This window comes from Gymnoscopelus braueri (genome assembly GCF_963280865.1).
Source record: "Gymnoscopelus braueri genome assembly, chromosome: 14".
NCBI classification, from domain to species: Eukaryota; Metazoa; Chordata; class Actinopteri; order Myctophiformes; family Myctophidae; genus Gymnoscopelus; species Gymnoscopelus braueri.
Window position 1 is genome coordinate 42015830 of NC_137619.1, and position 10552 is coordinate 42026381.

Below are 10552 nucleotides of genomic sequence, written 5' to 3' on the forward strand. Positions count from 1 at the left end.
CACAGAGAGTGAGCGTTTGTGTCGATATGTGTACATATTTCCATCACTTGTGACTCCAGAGTGGAGACAATACTCTAGACCAGTGGTTTTCAACCTTTTTCGTGTCATGACCCCCAAATTGACACATATTAGATTATATTATTATCTATTATATTAGATTTGTTTAAAGTGTAATTACAGGAAATATTTGCTCTCCACCAAAATTACTAGAAGTAGCCGGCAAGGTGATCCAATCTCTGATATGTTGTTTATACTGTACTACTGTATCCATAGAAACTATGGCCCAGGATAAACAACCAATTTTGAATTCATACCCTAGTTCAGTCCTCAACTACTGACCTAGGATACAGTTCCACAGGAGATTTGATACCAGGCCGCTCAGAAAGTACAAACATACACCCCCCCCCACACACACACACACAGGTATATATATCATCTTCTCGTGCAGTCGCGTATGTGACATTCAACTGCAACAAGGTCAAGTTCAAGTGCCTTGAGGTCAGGCGAGTTCATCAATTCCTACCACTGCCTCAGAGTGTTCAGAGTGCGTTGCCTGCCTGACTGGCTGGCTGTAAAGTTTTACTATACCCGAGTTAAAGAGGAAGAGGTTGCACCTGAATGTGAAATGACATCCAAAGAGAAATGCTGGCTTAAGGTCCTTACACACCGGCGAATATGCGAATATACGCAAAATTCGGACTCGTTCCGAATAATTAAAAGACGCCTTTTCGCTTCGCGAAACTGATGTGGACGCTTGCATTGACTTTATAAGGTTTAAAAAAAAAACGTATTTATTCGCATGAAGAATTCGCCCCGGTGTGTAAGGACCTTAACAGTAAAAAAAAATATCACCTGAACTCAACAGCATATTGACTGACGATATTAAAGTTATCAACGCACGTGCCCTGAAAGCTATACAGGCCTAAGGTCCTTTTAAGCTAGCCACAACACCTGTCCTAGTGAGTTGAGATGACGTTAACTTCTTAATGCTGCAGCACTCACAGCACGTCCACCACTGAGCCTGATTGTGCCGCCCTTGTTATGTAGAGTGTATAACTTGGCAGTAAAGTATAAACGCCTTACCTTCATCAAGACTCTGGAGACGTTCTCTCTTTGTCCACAGATGTATTAATAAAAAGAAGGGTAAAACTGAAAGTAGACAAAAGCATAATCAAAAACTATGCTTACAGTAAACATGTGAAATGTAAACTAAATTACTTCTGTAACTCTCACATGTTACATATGCATTGCACAATAAATGAAAAATAATAAATGAACAATTGGAATCACTTCACTCAATTGTCACAATTAAACTACTACAAAATAGTACTGTGCCCCAATGGCAAACACTGTTGCTGTTACATAGCACAGTGAATAATATATTTTTACAAACAGTCTAGATCTCTCTGAAGTCTAGACCTCTCTTACTCACCTGTGTCTATACAGGTAAATAGACACAGTTGAGTAAAATTTATATGTCTTGTTTTTGAAAGAAAAGAAAAAAAGGAAGCAATCCATGTATATGAACAGAAATTTATAATCCTATCCTGTGCTTCACAATAAAAAACATTTGAAAAAAATGTTGACAAAGAATCACTTGACAGGCCTTCTTGCATCAAACTTCTCAAAACACATCTTAATACAAAAATAATGAACAACAGTGAAGACCAGAGGTGAAAAGATGACTTACCAACGACTAGGAGAATATTTGAGCAAATGTTTGCAGATTACAAAAACACAGGAGCTCTGCCTGTGACATGAAAGTGCTTGAATCTAGTGCACTTTCTGAATGAAGTCACATGATGTGCGTGTCACATGACAAAACTGAAACCCCACATCGTGGATACAACCCGTCATAGAAAACAATGAATTTACCTTTTTAAATCAAAATACAATCATGAAATAAACAACCGTAACAGGACAATGATGCTCCAACTTGCTGCTGCTTGTGAGAGCCAACTGTTCTTTTCCCCACAAATTCTAAATGGCATTGTTCAATTTGCAGATTAACCTCCTCATAAACCATATAAAGTCCCATTTGTCCGACCACTGTTGTGTCATTTAGCTTGTCGTTAAGTGTCATTTTTGTTGGTTCGTCCCTTATGGGCGATGTGGGTTTCTACGTTTTCTTTATGACTGTGTGTTACCTGAAAATATGTTCAATTTAACCCATTCAATCCGGGAACGCATCTCTGTCATTTTAGATTTCTTTGGGATATTCAAAAATAGCAGATATGCAAGCTCATAGCGCCGCACCGAGTGCCGCGCTATGAGCTTGTAGATCTGCTATTTTTGAAAAATCATGAACATTTGTGCAAATATTTGAATTTTTCTTTTTTTCGAGCGGAAATGTGTAACTCAAATCTTTGCTTCTGGGGGTCTCCTGGAACTAAATAATTTACAAATGTTCACTTTAAAAATATATATATTCCAAGATGTGCACACATTTTCACGATAAAAAAAAATAGCGCTATGAGCTTGTATATCTGCTAATTTTTAATAGCCAAAAAAAATCTTAAAATGACGCAAATGATGCTTCCCCGGTCTTAAAGACTAAAGGCGGTTACACACCGGCGAATATGCGAATATACGCAAAATTCGGACTCGTTCCGAATAATCAAAAGACGCTTTTTCGCTCCATGTAAGCTTGCATTGACTTTATAAGGTTTTTAAAAAAAACGTATTATTCGCATGAAAAAAATCTCCCGGGGTGTAAGGACCTTAAGAGTTAACAGAGACTTCGCAAACACACGATGAATGCAAACCATATTTATAGACATGGTACATAATTAAAAACGTTGGCGCGGGCCCCATCGGAGGAGGATGAGCATCGGAGCAGATCCTGCCTGATGGAAAGCAGGGGCCTTCCCCTTGTAGACGGGGCCAACGCCGGTGGCGTCTGCTGCTTGGCGGCGTGGGGGGGGGGGGGGGGGGGTGACCTGAATACACGTTAGACAGAGAGAAGGAGTCCAATTAAAGGACTGAAGTCAATTAGCTCGGCTGATCTGATTGGAGCCGAGGCAAATTAGGAGAACGGGTTGATAGGTGAGGAATGTGAGGAAGTCTCACAGTCCACGACGTATAAAAAGTGGTGGAAAAAGTACTCAAATGTTTTACTTAAGTAAAAGTATCAATACTGCAATGTAGAAATACTCTGTTACAAGTAGAAGTCTGGAATTCAAAATGTACTTGAGTAAAAGTACAAAAGCATTCATATTAAAGTATAGGTACTGAAAGTAAGTTCTCATTTTGTCCCCTTTCACAAGTTTCCAAATGTGTAAAAATGCTTTGAAAATAGCAGATCTACAAGCTCACAACGCGTTGTGAGCTTGTAGATCGGCTATTTTCAAATAGCCTACGTATGCATAGGGCTGAAGTGGTTAATGCATGTTTTGTAATAATAATTCAAATCTTCAAAGTAACTAGTAACTAAAGTTGTCAAATAATTGTAGTGGAGTAAAAGTACAATATTTGCCTCTGAGATAGTGGAGTAGAAAGTACTGAAAATTGGAAATACTCCAGTAAAGTAAAGAAACACCTCAAAATTGTACTTGAGTAAATGTACTTAGTTACTTTCCAACACTGAGTATAAATGTGCCTCAACTGCTGTCATTTACTGTAAAGGATTATGTTATGTACAGAGAGACTGTTTCCCGATATGAAACAGAATTTCTGTATCACTTGTGTTCAATGACAAAATAAAATCATCCATTCATCCATCCATGCTTCATGTATCTAATTATCCTAATACTTGATGAAATATTGACAGTTGAGTCATTCGAGTGTCCTCTATCAGCAACACATGGGCATGCACACACGCACACACGCGCGCGCGCACACGCACACGCACACACACACACACACACACACACACACACACACACACACACACACACACACTTATTCTCAATAGTCTGTTTATCAAAAGGCATATTTTAGTTAGTTCTGTGTTGTGCCATATTATTTGCATCGTCTTTCTGCAAGTACACTTAGATTTGAATCAGCATCGTGTTTGTTTTTGAAAAATGAGAACCACAAATACTTTTGGTTATGCAATAATAATCCAGCAACAGGCCAATGAACTCTTCCGTGTTATTGTTAACACAATTTGATAAAACATTCAACAGCCAAAGGCGGAGTAATGTGTTAGGACTCTTTGATAACAATATGCTTCATCTTTGCCACTGCATCATTCATAACAAACTTTGTGTTTACCTTCAGTACACAATAAAATCCTTTGTGTACTCTGAGAGTGTACAAACATAACCTTTTGGCTCCCATTATTTACATCTTGCAGTGGGCAGTGGCAACGGTCCACCGGCTATTGTTAATGTGAAATAGTGTGTTAATCTGTCCAACACTTTGTGCAAACAAAATATCTTGGGCTGGGCCCGGGCCGCTGGCGTAGCAGTCCGGGCACCTAGGCTGCATTTCAGCCTGACAGTGTGCCGCGGGTTCGAGTCCCGATCCCGATGACCTTTGATGCGTGTCACTTCCGATTGTGACATACAAAAGTTTTGGAAATTGGAAATACTCAAGTAAAGTACAAATACCTCAAAATTTTACTTAAGAACAGTACTTAAGTAAATGTACTTAGTTACTTTCCACCACTGGTGTTACATGGTGTGATATGCTAAAGATAATGGCCACCAACAGCTATCTTCACGCTCTGGTCTGAGGGGTCTCATGTTTAAAACTTTGTGTGGCCTCACAGCTCAGTGTAACAGTTCTTTCACTTTCATGTAAACATGGTGATGACTGATGACATTTTCCACATTTATCTTTAAAAGTTTCCATTTGCGTATAGCTCCAAAGTTACAAACTGCTGGGGAATGTCTGTAGACATATTGCCATTTTTCTCTGCGTTTTTGCAAAGAGTTTTGACACTTATAAGCACAATCCCTATTTAACGAGTCATCTCTTGGGAGAGATTAGCGACGCCTTGACTCGGCGCAGTAGGGGGTTTCCTTCTCTTCTGTTCTCGTTCCTATGAGAACTAACTATGTTATAAATTATATATATAATTATGTCAGCCTTCAGGGGGTCGTGCAGGGGACAGTCAGATCAGTAAAACAATCCACAATCAGAAGATTAACCCCCCCCGCAACACACACACACACACACACACACACCCCCAGAGGTCGGCTCTCACCCGCCCCTGGTCTGTCAAAAGGCGAGCTCCTTTTAAAAGCCGGGGCCATTTCAGAGGCGTTCTCCATTTTCTGCTGAGATCAAGATGACACGGGCTTGAAAGGATGTGATTAACCCTTTGAGACCGGGAACGCATTCTGTGTCATTTTAAGATGTCTTTGGCTATTCAAAAATAGCAGATCTACAGTCATAGCGCGGCACTATGAGCTTGTACTGTATATCAGCTATTTTTGAAAATTCGTGCAAATCTTTGAATATAGGCTACATTTTTAAAGTAACATTTTTAACTCAAATCTTTGCTTCTGGGGGTCCCTGGAACAAAACATTTTCAGATGGGGGTCCGCGGCCAAATACATATAATTTTAGGGGTCCTTGACATGAAAAAGTTTGAGAACCACTGATATTATAGCAACATAGGTTTAAAAAAAAAAATAACTGTTAAGATTTAGAAGACATTTGTAGAATCCCCCCAGAAAAGATTTGAGTTACAAATGTTTGCTTTAAAAACATATATATTCAAAGATTGGCAAAAACGTTCACGATTTAAAACAAATAAATAGCAGATCTACAAGCTTGTAGATCTACCATTTTTGAAGAGCCCAAATAAATCTAAAAAAATGACACAGATGCGTTCCCGTTTTGAATGGATTAATAACCACAACCCTCATTTTCTTGCTGGAAATGTTTTGCTCTCCTCACAGCATGGAGGAGAGGCTGGGTATCATTAAGCTGTATCTGTGTCCTGTGCAAACCCCCAGGGGGTCTATGTGAATGAAACCTCCTCCTCCTTAATGGTCCAAGGAACCATTTACTGCCAACACATGTATTGCCAACAAAGGGGAAATATCATGCTTCCACAGGTAATGTTTAATAACCCACTTAAACCCTAACATGTATACACTCCGTTTGACCGGGTCCCCCCCCCCCCCAGTGTCTGTCCTTGGGCCCCCTCCATCAAATGTCTTCACTGGAAATAACTGATCTGAGAGCTTACAACGCATCACCTGTGTGATCTTGTAGAGCTGCTATTTTTTTCCTAATGTAGCCAGTGGTGTATGGTAGTTACATTGGGCCCCATGTGCACACTATTATGACGGGCCTTAGTGCACCCCACTGTAGTTACTTGAAATCAGTGGTGTAAAGTAACTAAGTACATTTACTCAAGTACAATTTTAAGGTACTTTTACTTTACTGGAGTATTTAAAATTGTCTATACTTTTACTTCTACTCGACTACATCTCAGAGGCAAATATTGCCCTTTTACTCCACTACAATTATTTGAAAACTTTAGTTACGAGTTACTTTGCATATATATAGTATAACATTATAAAACATACATTAATCACTTTAGCCCTGTTTTATACGTAGGCTATTTGGAAAATAGCCGATCTACAAGCTCACATAGTGATGCGTTGATCGGCTATTTTCAAACATTTTAGTAGTTTTACTTTTGGTAGTTTAAGTACATTTTGATACCTTTTGTACTTTTACTCAAGTACATTTTGAATTCCGGACTTTTACTTGTAACAGAGTACTTCTACATTGCAGTATTGATACTTTTACCCAAGTAAAATGTTTGAGTACTTTTTCCACCACTGATGGTAATGAAACGCGCGCGCGCGCACGCACGCACGCACGCACGCACACACACACACACACACACACACACACACACACACACACACACACACACACACACACACACACACACACACACACACACACACACACTCTACAAGTAAAGGTGCAGGAGTTATTTAGTCTGTTAGTCAAAGAGAAAACTATCAGGACCATGGATAGCGCCCTGACCATGGATCAGGACCATGGATAGCGCTCTGACCATGGATCAGGACCATGGATAGCGCTCTGACCATGGATCAGGACCATGGATAGCACCCTGACCATGGACCAGGACCATGGATAGCGCTCTGACCATGGATCAGGACCATGGATAGCACCCTGACCATGGATCAGGACCATGGATAGCGCTCTGACCATGGATCAGGACCATGGATAGCGCTCTGACCATGGATCAGGACCATGGATAGCGCTCTGACCATGGATCAGGACCATGGATAGCACCCTGACCATGGACCAGGACCATGGATAGCACCCTGACCATGGACCAGGACCATGGATAGCGCCCTGACCATGGATCAGGACCACGGATAGCGCTCTGACACATAGTTAGGTAAACAGAGAGCTGGAACGTTTGCATACTGCATTGGGAAGAGGAACAAAAAGCACTTTTCTTGTACTCACTCTATTTGAATGGCTTTCAACCACTTTGGTCTGGTTGGGTGTGATGCAGGCAGCAGATACTTCAAAGAAGTGAAAAAGAAATTGGCTTGCCGGAAGAGGACGTTCTCTGTGGACGGAATTCTTTTTTAATACTTGATGCGGCTAAGCTTTGAGTGCTGAACGTTAGACCCCACCCACTGCATACAGTGCTGAAACTGTGATTTTAACTCCTGGATCTCCACTCTTTGTTTTCATCACCCTCCAACACGTTTTGACACATCATTTTGTCTCTGAGACTTTGCCATTTCTTGCAACACACACACACACACACACACACACACACACACACACACTATCTTCCGTGGACAAAGTCTGTGCTTTCTCTCTCTCTCTCTCCAGGAATTAATTGCCATCTGGTTGTGTTTGTAGATTATATATACTCCTAACCTCCTCAGCCAACCTTCCTTTTAAAACTGTCTTGGAGGTGCAAGAGGAGCTGAAAAGAACTCCGGCAGTGGAATGCGTTCGTTTATTTTCTCTGCAATTATACCATTTTGTTCTTATGACCTCGCTGAACTTTGTTTCCGTAAGAAGTATGCTGTTTATTTTTTTGGTCTTTTCCAAAATATTAGTTGTAACCGGCACAAAAAAATACCTTATTTAGCTCATTTGACCCTCTTCTTTTTCACACTGTAGTAAAATTCTTCTGAGACCAATTAATCCACACCGACCCCAGTGCACCAGTGGTGTATAGTACTGTAAGTATGTTCACTCAAGTACTGTACTTAAGTACAATTTTGAGGTACTTTGACTTTACTGGAGTATTTCCAATTGTCTATACTTTCACTTCTACTCCACTACATCTCAGAGGCAAATATTGTACTTTTACTCCACCACAATTATTTAAAAACTTTAGTTACTAGTTACTTTGCAGATATAAATTATTACATTATAAAACACACATTAACCACTTTAGCCCTATTTTATACCTAGGCTATTTTCAAACACTTTAGTACCTGTACTTTATTTGATACCAATACTTATGTACTTTTACTCAAGTAAATTTTGAATTCCTGACTTTTTACTTGTAACAGAGTACTTCTACATTGCAGTATTGATACTTTTACTTAAGTAAAACATTTGTGTACTTTTTCCACCACTGCCCAGCAAAACCGGACCAGAAGGAGAAGTAAAACCAGGTCACAGGTCCTATCGAGCCCCATCAGTGATAATAATCACCGTCATACACAGCATGAGCTGCAATTTAGCGTGCACAGATTAGGTTATTACTCTGAAGAGGAAACGAGTGCTTCCACTGCTAGTTCTGGTATAATAGCACCACCAATATGGGGTTGAGTGAATGTTGACAGCTTCCATAATGACAAAAAGTCTTATACATACTGTAAGGCAAATTAAAGCTTGATGGTAAGAAGATGTACTATCAATCTGTGCGTCGGTCTGATAGCACAAACCCTATTGTACGCTTTAGATGACACGTTTTACAGATCAGTGGTGCAACAACATGCATTTTAACCCATTAACACATTACCTGCCATCCACGGTTATACTCGTGAATCAAAATGTACCCCTTTAACTGCCACGGGCCCATCAACGGTTTAAACCGTTGATGGGTTTTTTCATTGATTACTGTATATTACACTGTTGCGCAGCTTGTACGTTAATATTGGACCTGTAGATGAAGGGGTTAACCGAAAAAACACGTGATCAGTCAGCTGATCACAAACAGCTGTTTGCCCAAATGTTTTAAAAAGGAGACGGTGGTGCCGCCTCGGCCTGTTCGCCATTGTGCGCCCAAACATTTCAGAGAGACAGAGAGAGAGAGACGGAGATCGGAGTGAAAAGAGTGAGGGTTGGTAACAGCAATTTTTTGAGACAGGTCAGTCAGTGTGTGAGACAGTTTGTGAGTCAGTTAGTGATTGAGTGTGTGTGTGTGTGTGTGTGTGTGTGTGTGAGACTGCATGAGACTGTGTTAGAAATTGTGAGCGGTTGAGTGTCTTTAGTTTAGTTCAGTTTAGTTTATTTCAGTCGAGTGAGGAGCGGAGAGGAGAGGAGAGGAGAGGAGAGGAGAGGAGAGGAGAGGAGAGAGATCTTTTGGTGTAGTGTAGTCGGAGAGAGAGGAGATAAGCTTGTAGAGAAGAGGAGTGTGAAGAGGAGAGATCATTTGGTGTGGTCGGAGAGCGGAGCAGACAGGAGAGGAGAAGTGGTCAGTTATAGTGATCGAGGAGAGGAGAGGAGAGGAGAAAGAAAAAAAAAGAGATCAGATATAGTGTAGTATAAGATGAGGGGCAAAAAACGCTCAAACAGGGGCGCTAAACAAGCGTCCGGTTCGCTACGCCAGCAGACACTGTTGGAGTCATTGACTCGGGCTACTCGGACACAACCAGCAGTGCCAGTGCAACCAGAGCCGCTTTGTCCACCTCCTGTGGACGACAAGAAACTGTTACGCCAGTTACTGGGATTGGGCCCATCATCTACTGTGGTGGACGGCGAGGACAAGCAGCAGTTAGTGGGGGCGATCTCTACTACGGCCGCAGCGGGCCCTTCTTCTGCGGTGGACGGCGAGGACAAGCAGCAGTTAGTCGGGGCGAGCTCCACTACGGCCGTAGCGGGCCCATCTACTGCGGTGGACGGCGAGGACAAGCAGCAGTTAGTGGGGGCCGTAGCGGGCCCATCTACTGCCGCGGTACCGACCGACGGTGTTCGTCGGAGCGGCAGGACCCGTCCGGAGCCCGACAAGCAGCAGTTAGTGGGGGCGATCTCCACTACGGCCGTAGCGGGCCCATCTACTGCCGCGGTACCGACCGACGGTGTTCGTCGGAGCGGCAGGACCCGTCCGGAGCCCGTTCGCAGCCCAGTTGTCACAGACAACGACAGCGACAGCGACAGCTCTTCCTCCAGTAGCAGTGATGAGGGCTCTGGTGATCGCTGGGATCCACGGAAGAGAAAGCTTTCTACTGCTCACTTCAGCAGTGGTAAGAATATTTTTTTATTGTGTTTTATTGTGTGTTTGGTGGACTAGACACGATAAGTTGTTGCCAGGTCTGCTTATAAGTTATAAGACACACACACACACACACACACACACACACACACACACACACACACACACACACACACACACACACAGAGTAGCGTAGGG